The sequence below is a fragment of the Cryptomeria japonica genome, chromosome 7 (genome assembly GCF_030272615.1).
Source record: "Cryptomeria japonica chromosome 7, Sugi_1.0, whole genome shotgun sequence".
In the NCBI taxonomy this organism is placed as follows: domain Eukaryota; kingdom Viridiplantae; phylum Streptophyta; class Pinopsida; order Cupressales; family Cupressaceae; genus Cryptomeria; species Cryptomeria japonica.
This window is the reverse complement of record NC_081411.1, coordinates 340,868,550-340,883,973: the sequence shown is the minus strand read 5'-3', so window position 1 is coordinate 340,883,973 and position 15,424 is coordinate 340,868,550. Positions and strand designations below refer to the sequence as shown.

Here is a 15,424-nt window from a genome sequence, read left to right as displayed (position 1 = left end):
ACTGAAACCAAGAGAGGATTTTTTAGAGTGCCATAACATGACCCCACAGGATCAGACGAATCATTCTTACATGTCACTAAAATCCAGAAAAACCATGCCGAATTTTGACATTTTTTTACACTTTAAGTGATTGACAACAAATGAGCATTTTTTACATCTTTTACCATATTAGCAGGGTATACTTCATGAAATGATCCCATGTGATCTGTAATGGTCCAAAATTACATTATTTACATAAATTACACAAAACAAGACAAAAACACAATTTTTTATATTACAATTCCTCGAGTAGTCAAAAATACAAGTCATGTACATATATCCAAATAAGATTGAACTCATAATTTTTTACATTTACATTTAATCCAATGAACCATCTGGATACGCTCTACTCTTTATCGTGTCTAGTATGGCCTCATGGTCAAACTCACGAACCTTCCATAGGTTCTTGTTTAGAGGTCTACCCCCATATCTGATCAAATGAACATTTGAAGCTACAACAAGGTTAGAATAATGAAGAATCTTCCTATGTGTCTTGAAGTCCTCAAACAACCACAAGTTAGACTTCTTCACTGTGTACCTTCTAAGCCATGTACCAGTAACAACTATTGATCCTGTGCGGTACTCAATATTTTCTCCATCTACCACAGGGTGATCCAATTTCTTTTTTGCGTCCACACAATGACACAGGTAATAATATGTTCCTTCTTCATTGTCTTAAGCTGCAATTACTATGTAAACATGCCCTGCAATGATAAAGTGAGAAGAATTTAGAAAACAACTAAGGTAAAATATTAAAGTACAAAAAATTGCATGTGGATAATTTACCTGGTTCAACTAAATATAACACATGGTCAAAGTCAATTGATGCTTCCATCTATGTGAGTTGTAGTGCACTCGGAGGTCGGTATGTCTCAAGTGGGATTAGAGGTCTCATACACTATTCGTCCACCCACTCCTTTGACTCACAGTCATTATAGGCACCATCTCTACATGAAGAATAATAACATGCATTTCGTCGCGTATAGATAGTCCATGAACCTGCATTAGAGCTTTTGAAAGAGTGTAGCTCACTCGATCCTATCAATGTACAACAATCTTCTGACTTTGCAATGTTATTATCATCTACCAACCAAAAAAATATGCGAACTGAAGACTTACCTTGATTACCTGGACAATTGTACCATTGCACCATTGAACAATTGATTTTGCATCTTTCAAGTTTGCATTCCCTTTGTACTTTAACTCTTATCGTGCTAAAGTTCTTTTAATACATGCTCCTGCATCATCATGCTCCCCTTTACCATGCCCAGCCTCAAAGAAATTCCACATAAGTTGAATAGCAGTCAACTTATGCATCCTACTCAACCAATAAAACATTGGAGAGTTCTTCAATTGCGATGCACAATTATCTGACCATATGATATGTTGACGGAACGATATGCCTCGGCTAGCCAAATCATTGTAGAATATCTAAAAACAACCTTGCACAAACTCTGTAGAGTGAGAGCGATCATCACTGATGTAAAAATGATACTCCCTCAATATCTTCCTATCCTCTTCCATACTATCATGTGCATGAATGAATGCTATATGCACAAATATGGCAACTTGTGTGGAGTTGTAATATTGTGATTGCACCTCGTTCTGCGGTTGTAGTGTGTAGTTCTCTACAAAGTCAACAATTGAAACGATTGTATGAAGTGGAAATGTGTCCTTGCATAGCTTAAATTGTGAGTCCAACCAACGAGCTCGATGGTTATGCCTTGCATACTCATACACTATATTCTCATGAAAGATGCCCATAAACAGATACACTGGAATCTTCTCACTAACCAATTCACATATTTTTGCTTCTTTTCCATCTTTTAGCATGTAGACCACTGTCTTATATTTTCCAAATTCTACTAATTCATTACCAATTTCTTGTCCAATATCCATATGTTGACAAATTTGTAAATGTCACAATCCACCACAATCAACACATGTGCCATACAAGCAACACTTATTTTAATATACTTGACCATCTACTCTTTCACGTACGATGCTAGATATGAATTCCCTTGAAGATATCGGTGGACCATTTATGTTGCATTCCTGCAAAACATTGTTAGCATGCAAATCTATACATATGCGTTGATAAACATCATAATGGTTAGAAAATTCAATATGTACTCTACAAAAACAAGTTGTGCGTGTGTGATTTATTTTGACATAAAAAGGCTTTACCATTTCAAACAATCTTTGACTAATTTTTATTTGAGGATACATACGTTGAAACTTGGCGAAAAATTGTGTTTGAGTCATATCCAAAACGACACCATATGACCCCTTAGGACACCATATGATCCCTTAGGACACCATACAACCCATAACGACACCGTACAGACACCTAAGGGGTCATATGGTGTCCTATGAGGCCATAGGACACCATATGACCCCTTATGTGTTGTTATGGGTCGTATGGTGTCGTAAGGGGTCATATGGTGTCATATGACCCCTTAGGACACCATATGACCCCCTAGGACACAATACGGTGTCGTTATGGGTCGTATGGTGTCGTAAGGGGTCATATGGTGTCATATGACCCCTTAGGACACCATATGACCCCCTAGGACACAATACGGTGTCGTTATGGGTCGTATGGTGTCGTAAGGGGTCATATGGTGTCCTATGACCCCTTAGGACACCATATGACCCCTTAGGACACAATACGATGTCGTTATGGGTCGTATGGTGTTGTAAGGGGTCATATGGTGTCTTCTGACCCCTTAGGACACCATATGACCCCCTAGGACACAATACGGTGTCGTTATGGGTCGTATGGTGTCCTAAAGGGTCATATGCTGTCCTATGACCCCTTAGGACACAATATTGTGTCGTTATGGGTTGTATGGTGTCCTAAGGGGTCATATGGTGTCCTATGACCCCTTAGGACACCATATGAAACCTTACGACACAATATGGTGTCCATACGGATTGTATGGTGTCCTATGACCCATTAGGATACCATATGATGCCTTAGGACACAATACGGTGTCCTAGGGGGTCATATGGTGTCCTAAGGGGTCATAAAGTGTCCTATGACCCCTTAGGACACCATATGACCCCGTAGGACACAATACGGTGTCGTTATGGGTTGTATGGTGTCCTATGACCCCTTAGGTGTCGTTATGGGTTGTATGGTGTCGTAAGGGGTCATATGGTGTCCTATGACCCCTAGGACACCAGATGACCCCCTAGGACACAATACGGTGTCGTTATGGGTCGTATGGTGTCCTAAGGGCTCATATGGCATCTTATGACAACTTAGGACACCATATAACCCCTTAGGACACCATACGACACCTAACAACACCGTATGGACACGGAAGGGGTCATATGGTGTCCTATGGGGCCATAGGACACCATATGACCCCTTATATGTCATTATGGGTAGTATGGTATCATAAGGGGTCATATGGTGTCCTGTGACCCCTTAGGACACCATATGACCCCCTAAGACACAATACGGTGTCGTTATGGGTTGCATGGTGTTGTAAGGGGTCATATGGTGTCCTATGACCCCTAGGACACCATATGACCCCCTAGGACACAATACGGTGTCGTTATGGGTCATATGGTATCGTAAGGGGTCATATGGTGTTCTATGACCCCTTAAGACACCATATGACCCCTTAGGACACAATATGGTGTCGTTATGGGTCGTCTGGTGTCATAAGGGTTCATATGGTGTCCTATGACCCCTAAGGACACCATATGACCCCCTAGGACACAATACGGTGTCGTTATGGGTCATATGGTGTCGTAAGGGGTCATATGATGTCCTATGACCCCTTAGGACACCATATGACCCCTTAGGACACAATATGCTATCGTTATGGGTTGTATGGTGTCGTAAAGGGTCTTATGGTGTCTTATGACACCTTAGGACACCATATGACCCCTTAGGACACAATACGGTGTCGTTATGGGTTGTATGGTATCCTAAGGGGTCATATGGTGTCCTATGACCCCTTAGGACACCATATGACATGTTAGGACATTGTATGGTGTCGTTATGGGTCGTATGGTGTCCTAAGGGGTCATATGGTGTCCTATGACCCCTTAGGACACCATATGACCCCATAGGATACAATACAGTGTCTTAGGGGGTCATATGGTGTCCTAAGGGGTCATATGGTGTCCTATGACCCCTTAGAACACCATATGACCCCGTAGGACACAATACAGTGTCGTTATGGGTCGTATGGTGTCCTAAGGGGTCATATGGTGTCCTATGACCCCTTAGGACACCATATGACCCCTTAGGACACAATATGGTGTCTTTATGGGTCGTATGGACAACTAAGGGGTCATATGGAGTCCTATGGGGCCATAGGACACCATATCACCCCTTATGTGTCATTATGGGTCGTATGGTGTTGTAAGGGGTCATATGATGTCATATGACCCCTTAGAACACCATATCACCCCTTATGTGTCATTATGGGTCGTATGGTGTTGTACCTTAGAACACCATATGACCCCCTAGGACACAATATGTTGTCGTTATGGGTCATAAGGGGTCATATCGTGTCCTATGACCCCTAAGGACACCATATGACCCCTTAGGACACAATACGGTGTCGTTATGGGTTGTATGGTGTCGTAAGGGGTCATATCGTGTCCTATGACCCCTTAGGACACCATATGACCCCCTAGGACACAATACAGTGTCATTATGGGCCGTATGGTGTCTCAAAGGGTCATATGGTGCCGTAAAGGGTCATATGGTGTCCTATGACCCCTTAGGACACAATACGGTGTCGTTATGGGTCGTATGGTGTCTTAAGGGGTCATATGGTGTCCTATGACCCCTTAGGACACCATATGACCCCTTCGGACACAATATGGTGTTGTTATGGGTCGTATGGTGTCCTAAGGGCTAATATGGCGTCCTATGATCCCTTAGGACACCATATGACCCCCTAGGACACAATACGGTGTCCTAGGGGGTCATATGGTGTCCTAAAGTGTCATTTGGTGTCCTATGACCCCTTAGGACACCATATGACCCCGTAGGACACAATAAGGCATCGTTATGGGTCGTATGGTGTCCGAAGGGGTCATATAGTGTCCTATGACCCCTTAGGACACCATGTGACCCCTTAGGACACAATATGGTGTCTTTATGGGTCATATGGACATCTAAGGGGTCATATGGTGTCCTATGGGGCAATAGGACACCATATGACCCCTTAGGTGTCATCATGGGTCGTATGGTGTCGTAAGGGGTCATATGGTGTCCTATGACCCCCTAGGACACAATACAGTATCGTTATGGGTCGTATGGTGTCCTAAGTGGTCATATGGTGTCTTATGACCCCTTAGGACACCATATGACACCTTAGGACACCATACGACCTATAACGACACCATACGACCTATAACGACACCATATGGACACCTAAGGGGTCATATGGTGTCCTATTGGCCCATGGGACACCATATGACCCCTTATGTGTTGTTATGGGTAGTATGGTGTCGTAAGGGGTCATATGGTGTCCTATGACCCCTTAGGACACCATATGACCCCCTAGGACACAATACGGTGTGGTTATGGGTCGTATGGTGTCGTAAGGGGTCATATGGTGTCCTATGACCCTTAGGACACCATATGATCCCCTAAGACACAATACGGTGTCGTTATGGGTCGTATGGTGTCGTAAGGGGTCATATCGTGTCGTATGATGCCTGTAAAGCGAAAAATGATCGAACCCTAGTTGCTCTCCCCCTCTTCCAACTCCAAGGAGAGAGAAGGGAGGTTACTAGGGCTGACGGTTTTCACTTAGGGGAGACTTTACATTCAAAAGAGGGGTTGAAACCCACAAGATCCAATCCCACGCAATGCAAGATTGGATTCTAAATGAGTTTCAAGGGTTAAGACAGCAAGGTTACCCTCTTTTGTAAAGAATGTAGATAGAAGAATTAAGCTGGGAATGCATGAAAAGTGAGAAAGATTCGCTTATAAACTGAGATAGGGATATAGGATGAAGCTGCGGACCTGGAATTAGCAGTAAAATGTCGATACGGCGCTGTCCTACAAATTTGAGCGAAAGTTGACGGGACGATGGTGCCCGACGTGCACACGGTCCTCCAAAAAATCCGCGAAACGAAGGGGGATCTGTTCGTCTCTGCACAAGGATTCCAGATCTTCAATTACAGCCGCGTACCTGCAACCTACACACAGAAAAGAGAAGACGATTGGGGGGTTAGGGATTAGGGGTTTTCCCTTAGGTCAAACCCCGGTTTTGGAATTAACCAAGAAATGAGAAATGTTGTAAATGTAAATGATTGTAATGTAAAACAAGTACTAGTACCTTGTTGTGAGAATATTTGTATTCTTACATGTGAAGGTGTAGATGTTGTTGTATGTTGTATGTTGTATGTTGTAGTATGTGATCTCCTCTTCAATGGTTGAATCCTTGTCTTGAATGCAACACTTAGCCTTGAATGGAGACTTAGAATGATCAATTGCTTGAAGGAATGCTTGAATTGCTTGAATGCTTGAATGTTTGAATATCGTTTCCACCTTTTTTGCATCCATCTATCTCAATGAGAGAGGAAAATGTAGTTTATATACTTGCCAATTAGGGTTAATAGACTGATTTTTCCGACCTTAGGCCGACCAGGAAATGTTATTTTCCAATTTGCAAACAAAAAGACCCGAAGCCCCATAGGAGACCGGGCCCAAAATAGGGCCAAGGACCAGGGCGCTGGGTGCCATGGTCCTGGGGGACCAGGGCGCTGGGCGCCATGGTCCTGGGGGACCAGGGCGCTGGGCGCCATGGTCCTGGGGGACCAGAGCGCTGGGCGCTCTAGTCCCACCTCCCGGGACAGCAGGGTGCAAGGAGGGATCAGGCAGGGTGCTGGAAAAATGCAGTTTTTGATGTCATGGACAAGTTTCGGGGTCTCCATTCAGGTTCAGTGTTGCATCGCCATCGTGAAGACCCAAATGCGGTCGAAATTGCAAGTGTCACAATTTTAGGACGCTACAATGCCTAACAACACCATACGACCCCTAAGACACAATACGATATCATTATGGGTCGTATGGTGTCGTAAGGGGTCATATGGTTTCCTATGACCCCTTAGGAAACCATATGACCCCCTAGGACACAATAAGGTGTCATTATGGGTTGTATGGTGTTGTAAGGGGTCATATGGTGTCCTATGACCCATTAGGACACAATGCGGTGTCGTTATGGGTCGTATGGTGTCCTAAGGGGTCATATGGTGTCCTGTGACCCCTTAGGACACCATATGACCCCTTAGGACACCATATGACCCCTTAGGACACAATATGGTGTCGTTATGGGTCGTATGCTATCCTAAGGGGTCATATGGTGTCCTATGACCCCTTAGGACACCATATGACCCCGTAGGACACAATACGTTGTTGTTATGGGTCGTATGGTGTCCTAAGGGGTCATATGGTGTCCTATGACCCCTTAGGAGAGCATATGACCCCTTAGGACACAATATGGTGTCTTTATGGGTCGTATGGACACCTAAGGGGTCATATGGTGTCCTATGGGGCCATAGAACACCATATGACCCCTTATATGTCGTTATGCATCGTATGGTGTTGTAAGGGGTCATATGGTGTCATATAACCCCTTAAGACACCAAATGACACCCTAGGACACAATATGGTGTCGTTATGGGTCGTATGGTGTCGTAAGGGGTCATATGGTGTCCTATGACCCCTTAGGACACCATATGACCCCCTAGGAAACAATACGGTGTGGTTAAGGGTCATATGGTGTCCTATGACCCCTAGGACACCATATGACCCCCTAGGACACAATACGGTGTCATTATGGGTCATATACTGTCGTAAGGGGTCATATGGTGTCCTATGACCCCTTAGGACACCATATGACCCCTTAGGACACAATTCAATGTCGTTATAGGTCGTATGGTGTCATAAGGGTTCATATGGTGTCCTATGACTGCTTAGGAGACCTTATGACCCCCTAGGACACAATACGGTGTTGTTATGGGTCATACGGTGTCGTAAGGGGTCATATTGTGTCCTATGACCCCTTAGGACACAATATGATATCGTTATGGGTCGTATGGTCTCCTAAGGGGTCATATGGTGTCCTATGACCCGTTAGAGCACCATATGACCCCTTAGGACACAATATGGTCTCGTTATCGATCGTATGGTGTCCTAAGGGGTCATATGGTGTCCTATGACCCCTTAGGACACCATATGACCCCCTAGGACACAATACAATGCCATAGGAGGTCATAATGTGTCCTAAGGGGTCGTATGGTTTCCTATGGCCCCTTAGGACACCATATGACCCTGTAGGACACAATACAGTGTCATTATGGGTTGTCTGGTGTCCTATAACCCTTAGGACATAATATGGTGTCTTTATGGGTCGTATGGACACCTAAGGGGTCATATGGTGTCCTATGGGACCATAGGACACCATATGACCCCTTAGGTGTTGTTATGGGTCGTATGGTGTCGTAAGGGTTCATATGGTGTTCTATGACCCCCTAGGACACCATATGACTCCCTAGGACACAATACGGTGCCGTTTTATGGGTCATATGGTGTCGTAAGGGATCATATGGTGTCCTATGACCCCTAGGACACCATATCACCCCCTAAGACACAATAAGGTGTCGTTATGGGTCGTATGGTGTTGTAAGGGGTCATATGGTGTCCTATGACCCCTTAGGACACCATACGACCTCTTAGGACACAATATAGTGTCATTATGGGTTGTATGGTGTCGTAAGGGCTCATATGGTGTCCTATGATCCCTTAGGACACCATATGACCCCCTAGGACACAATACGGTGTCGTTATGGGTCGTATGGTGTCGTAAGGGGTCATATGGTGTCCTATGACCCCTTAGCAAACCATATGACCCCTTAGGACACAATACGGTGTCGATATGGGTCGTATGGTGTCATTAGGGGTCACATGGCATCCTATGACCCCTTAGGACACCATATGACCTCGTAGGACACAATACGGTGTCGTTATGGGTCGTATGGTGTCGTAAAGGGTCATATGGTGTCATATGACCCCTTAGGACACAATACGGTGTTGTTATGGGTCGTATGGTGTCCTATGACCCCTTAGGACACCATATGACGCCTTAGGAAATAATATGGTGTCGTTATGTGTTGTATGGTGTCCTGAGGGGTCATATGGTGTGCTATGACACCTTAGAACACCATATGATCCCCTGGGACACAATACGGTGTTCTAGAGGGTCATATGGTGTCCTGAGGGGTCATAGGACATCATATGACCCCTTAGGACACCATATAACCCATAACGACACCGTATTTTTTCCTACGGGGTCGTATGGTGTCCTAAGGGGTCATAGGACAACATATGACCCCTTAGGACACCATATGACCCCTTAGAACACAATATGGTGTCTTTATGGGTTGTATGGACACCTAAGGGGTCGTATGGTGTCCTGTGGGGCCATAGGACACCATATGATCCCTTAGGTGTTGTTATGGGTCTTATGGTGTCATAAGGGGTCATATGGTGTCCTATGACACCTAGGACACCATATGACCCCCTAGGACACAATACGGTATTGTTATGGGTCGTATGGTGTCTTAAGGGGTCATATGGTGTCTTATGACCCCTTAGGACACCATATGACCCCTTAGGACACCATACGATGCATAACAACACCGTATGGACACCTAAGGGGTCATATGGTCTCGTATGGGGCCATAGGACACCCTATGACCCCTTATATGTCGTTATGGGTAGTATGGTGTCGTAAGGGGTCATATGGTGTCCTATGACCCCTTAGGACACCATATGACCCCCTAGGACACAATACGGTGTGGTTACGGGTCGTATGGTGTCGTAAGGGGTCATGTGGTGTCCTATGACCCTGGGACACCATATGACTCCCTAGGACACAATATAGTGTCGTTATGGGTCGCATGGTGTCGTAAGGGGTCATATGGTGTCGTAAGGGGTCATGTGGTGTCCTATGATCCCTTAGGACACCATATGACCCCCTAGGACACAATACAATGTCATTATGGGTCGTATGGTGTCGTAAGGGTTCATATGGTGTCCTATGACCCCTTAGGACATAATATGGTGTCATTATGGGTCGTATGGTGTCCTAAGGGGTCATATGGTGTGCTATGACCCCTTAGAACACCATATGATCCCGTAGGACACCACATATGGTGTCCTAAGGGGTCATATGGTGTCCTATGACCCCTTAGGACACCATACAACCTCGTAGGACACAATAAAGTGTCGTTATGGGTCGTATGGTGTCCTAAGGGGTCATATGGTGTCCTATGACCCCTTAGGATACCATATGACCCTGTAGGACACAATACGGTGTCATTATGGGTCGTATGGTGTCCTATGACTCTTAGGAAACCATATGACCCCTTAGGACAAAATATGGTGTCTTTATGGGTCGTATGGACACCTAAGGGGTCATATGGTGTCTTATGGGGCCATAGGACACCATATGACCCCTTAGGTGTCGTTATGGTTCATATGGTGTCGTAAGGGTTCATATGGTGTCCTATGACCCCCTAGGACAGAATACGGTGTCGTTATGGGTCATATGATATCCTAAGGGGTCATATGGTGTCTTATGATCCCTTAGGATAGCATATGACCACTAAGGACAACATACGACCCATAACGACACCTTATGGACACCTAAGGGGTCATATGGTTTCCTATGAGGCCATGGGACACCATATGACCCCTTATGTGTCATTATGGGTAGTATGGTGTCGTAAGGGGTCATATGGTGTCCTATGACCCCTTAGGACACCATATAACCCCCTAAGACACAATACGGTGTCGTAATGGGTTGTAAGGGGTCATATGGTGTCCTATGACCCCTAGCACACCATATGACCCCCTAGGACACAATACGGTGTCGTTATGGGTCGTATGGTGTCCTAAGGGGTCATATGGTGTCGTTATGGGTCATATGGTGTCTTATGACCCCTTAGGACACCATATGACTGCTTAGAACACCATACGACTTATAACGACACCGTATGGACACCTAAGGGGTCATATGGTGTCCTATGGGGATATATTACACCATATGACCCCTTATGTGTCTTTATGGGTAGTATGGTGTCGTAAGGGGTCAGATGGTCTCCTAATGGGTCATATGGTGTCCTATGACCCCTTAGGACACAATACGGTGTCGTTATGGGTCGTATGATGTCCTGAGCGGTCATATGGTGTTCTATGACCCCTTAGGACACCATATGACACCTTAGGACACAATATGGTGTCGTTATGGGTCGTATGGTGTCCTAAGGGGTCATATGGTGTCCTATGCCGTATGGTGTGCTAAGTGGTCATATGGCGTGTTATGACCACTTATCACACCATATGACCCCTTATCACACCATACGACCCATAACAACACCGTATGGACACATAAGGGGTCATATGGTGTCCTATGGGGCCATAGGACACCATATGACCCCTTATGTGTCATTATGGGTAGTATGGTGTCATAAGGGGTCATATGGTGTCCTGTGACCCCTTAGGATACCATATGACCCCCTAGGACACAATACGTTGTGGTTATGGGTCGTATGGTGTCGTAAGGGGTCATATGGTGTCCTATGACCCCTAGGACACCATATGACTGCCTAGGACACAATACAGTGTCGTTATGGGTCGTATGGTGTCTTAAGGGGTCATATGGTGTCCTATAATCCCTTAGGGAACCATATGAGCCCCTAGGACACAATACGGTGTCGTTATGGGTTGTATGGTGTCGTAAGGGGTCATATGGTGTCCTAGGACCCCTTAGGACACCATATGAACCCTTCAGACACCATATGACCCCTTAGGACACAATACGGTGTCGTTATGGGTCGTATGGTGTCCTAAGGGGTCATATGGTGTCATATGACCGCTTAGGACACCATATGACCCCTTAGGACACAATATGGTGTCGTTATGGGTCGTATGGTGTCCTAAGGGGTCATATGGTGTCCTATGACCCCTTAGGACACCATATGACCCCCTAGGATACAATACGGTGTCCTAGGGGGTCATATGATGTCCTAAGGGGTCATATGGTGTCCTATGACCCTTAGGACACCATATGACCCCATAAGACACAATACGGTGTCATTATGGGTCGTATGGTGTCCCAAGGGGTCATATGGTGTCCTATGACCCCTTAGGACACAATATGGTGTCTTTATGGGTCGTATGGACACCTAAGGGATCATAAGGTGTCCTATGGGGCCATAGGACACCATATGAGCCCTTATGTGTCGTTATGGGTCGTATGGTGTTGTAAGGGGTCATATGACACCATATGACCCCTTAGAACACCATATGACCCCCTAGGACACAATATGTTGTCGTTATGGGTCATATGGTGTCCTAAGGGGTCATAGGACACCATATGACCCCTTAGGACACCACACTACCCATAACGAGACCATATTTTGTCCTAAGGGGTCATAGGACACCATATGACCCCTTAGGACACCATACGACCCATAATGACATCATATTGTGTCCTAAGGGGTCATATGGTGTCCTAAGGGGTCATAGGACACCATATGACCCCTTACGACACCATACGACCCATAACGACACCATATTGTGTCCTAGGGTGTCATATGGTGTCCTAAGGGATCATAGGACACCATATGACCTCTTACGACACCATACGACCCATAACGACACCGTATTGTGTCCTAAGGGGTCATATGGTCTCCTAAGGGGTCATAGGACACCATATGACCCCTTACGACACCATACGACCCATAACGACACTGTATTGTGTTCGATGGAGTCATATGGTGTCCTAGGGGTCATAGGACACCATATGACCCCTTACGACACCATACGACCCATAATGACATCGTATTGTATCCTAAGGGGTCATATGGTGTCCTAGGGGTCATAGGACACCATATGACCCATAACTGTTAGGGTTTCAAGTAGATCTGAAGCAAATATGAACTAACAATTATATGCAGATTTAAATACAAAAGATAAAGAAATAAAACAGGACACACATAACACAAAGATTTAACGTGGTTCACCCAGAATGGGTTACGTCTACCATACACAGTCGTCCAACCTTTCTTATTATCCAGCAAAAACAGTACATCAACTTTACAATGCCTTAAGCATCCCAGCCGCTTATAACATGCATTTTTAGGGCAACAACCAGTAAAATAACAACAAAAGACCGAATGCAAACAAGTTACCTTTTGGCGCAGGTAAGGAAGCACATCACGTCCTTGGACCTCCCGCGTTCGTTCAAATATATCGATCAAAGTGTTGTAGAGGCCCATGAAAACTATTCTCATGTCCCCTGGTAGATGCTCGATTTGCAGTGGATCCCATCTGCAGCCAGCCCAAAAGATAAGATTGTTAATATGGCGAATTCGTTAATCGGATAAAGTGAGATGGGGATTAAACGCAGCTACCTTTCAAAAGCTTCGTTGAAGAGGTCACCCACCCCCCAGTGCAAATATGGAAGCTAGGATACGAGCTTGCTCTACCCGGCACTTACTGGATCTTGGGTGGGTCCGGACAAAATCTCTTCTTTGGCTGGCCACCTTTCAGTATTGAAATTCCCAGTTCTTGGCCACCAAGACCCTTTCAAAAAACGCGCTTACTCCCTTTGGCTCCCGCCACCCTTTAACTCTGAAATTGACCAGTTTTCTAAAGCTGTTCAAAAGACTCCTTCGCAATAAGTAATTGAAAGCAGATAAGGCCTCTATTTTATTACTGAATTGACCATTCTGAAGAAAATCTTAAGTCCAAAATAGTAAAGCAAGATGGTTGGTTATCTGTTAAAGGACGCTCCCTTTCTTTTTTATTTAGGTCCTCTGAACCAGCTTTATGTTATGAGGTTTACTCTATGCCCTTGGCTGCCAATAACTGTGCTACCATAGATGTGAGGGTGGTTAAACTCTGCTCTAGCCGTTCCAACCTGACCCTGGGGTCTTATTCTTAATCCTCTTCATGACGACCTTGTTATGAGGGTGAGGAATCGAACTCTCGACCAACGGGAGAGGAATTTACCCATCAACCACCATGGAGAAATGTCCCAGTTAGCTAAACGTTTACTGACAGACAGAGATAGATCCCTACCTCAAATCCCCAAACAATCCACACACATACAAGATCTAATAAAGTTATGGAACTCACCTTGCCTTATGACGATTGTCCTTGCTTGGTTGCTGTCCTTACATGAACGAAATCCAGATCCACAGGTTCCAGTTAAGGCCTGCACATCAACAAACAAACACAACCTTACTCATTCCATTATGACCCATAAATCCAGATCTCAATCTCAAACAGATAGAGACATGCTGAAGCAAACTGTTATCACTCAAAGGAAGTTGTTGATCTATGGTAATCAATCAAACAAAGATAGTTTTTTGGGGGGGAAAAAAGGTAGATCTATATTATGATAAATGAAGAAGAGAACAAATAGAACGATGTACCTGAGTCAAGTGAAGCAACACCTCTTTCACCAAGATCTGGCCACCCAATCCTTAATCCCAAATTGTTGATCCTTCACACAGATTTGATCTCCCGTAGTGAAACCAACATCAACGGTAGGCTATGAGAGTCTACATGAAAGAGCCTGCTCTGATCTGCTCCAAGAATCAATGGGGGTCTAAAACTCTGTAGATTATAATCTGGTCCTGATTTTGGCAGAGTTTGAGCACTATTCACTTAACTTCTTCCTCCCAGAATTCAGGAAGCCTGAGTTAGTTATATGGTCGTCCGCAATGAAGTCATTCATGCAGAGAAATACACGTCTCATTTTATAGAACGATAACCCCTAAATCTTGGATTTGTTGTCGTATATGATGATGTTACTGCTCTAAGAGAGAAATAGATTATTAGTTCAGCCCCTAAATAATAGCAATGAGGATATCTCGTCTATAATAGCAATTCTATTTTGTCTCTATAGAGAAATACGCAGATCTCCTCTTCATTGGCTAAATGGTGACAACCCGTGTTTGTACCTGGTTGGGGGATAGCGAGTAGCTAGTTATTCCGGGTTGTTTTTTGTCCGAGTAGCCTGCATCTTCCTGGTCTATAAGTGTCGATTTTATCTCCACTGATGCCTAGCGGGCAATGGTAGCTAGCCGGTAGCAACAGAGCAGTTTGATTGATTGATGCTGTTGATATTGGATCCGTACCTATTGATTGAACCTGATAACAGCCATGATTCCGGCTTTTGCATAAGCCAGTCTACAATCGATGTATTGTGGTTCAAGCATCACCGCTGCAGCAGTCCAGTATATTGCCACTTCTCTGTGACGAGTAAATTCCAGCTGCGGGAAATTGCAAGCCTTGTACTATCTTTAACAACACAATAAATCTCAT

The 15,424-nt window shown here is 44.8% G+C and overlaps 1 long non-coding RNA gene across 2 annotated transcripts; it reads right to left on the bottom strand.

Annotated features, from left to right (window-relative positions):
- Positions 1-289: 289 nt before the first annotated feature.
- LOC131039095 (uncharacterized) lies at positions 290-15,424 on the bottom strand. 2 transcript variants are annotated; one of them, XR_009104603.2, is made up of 5 exons: positions 14,530-15,424; positions 14,231-14,309; positions 13,504-13,723; positions 13,282-13,420; positions 290-743 (listed from the first exon to the last, which is right to left on the bottom strand). It is a non-coding gene; the product is annotated as an uncharacterized LOC131039095 (long non-coding RNA). The 2 variants fall into 2 exon arrangements; XR_009104602.2 differs by lacking the exon at positions 290-743 and having other exon boundaries at positions 13,006-13,420.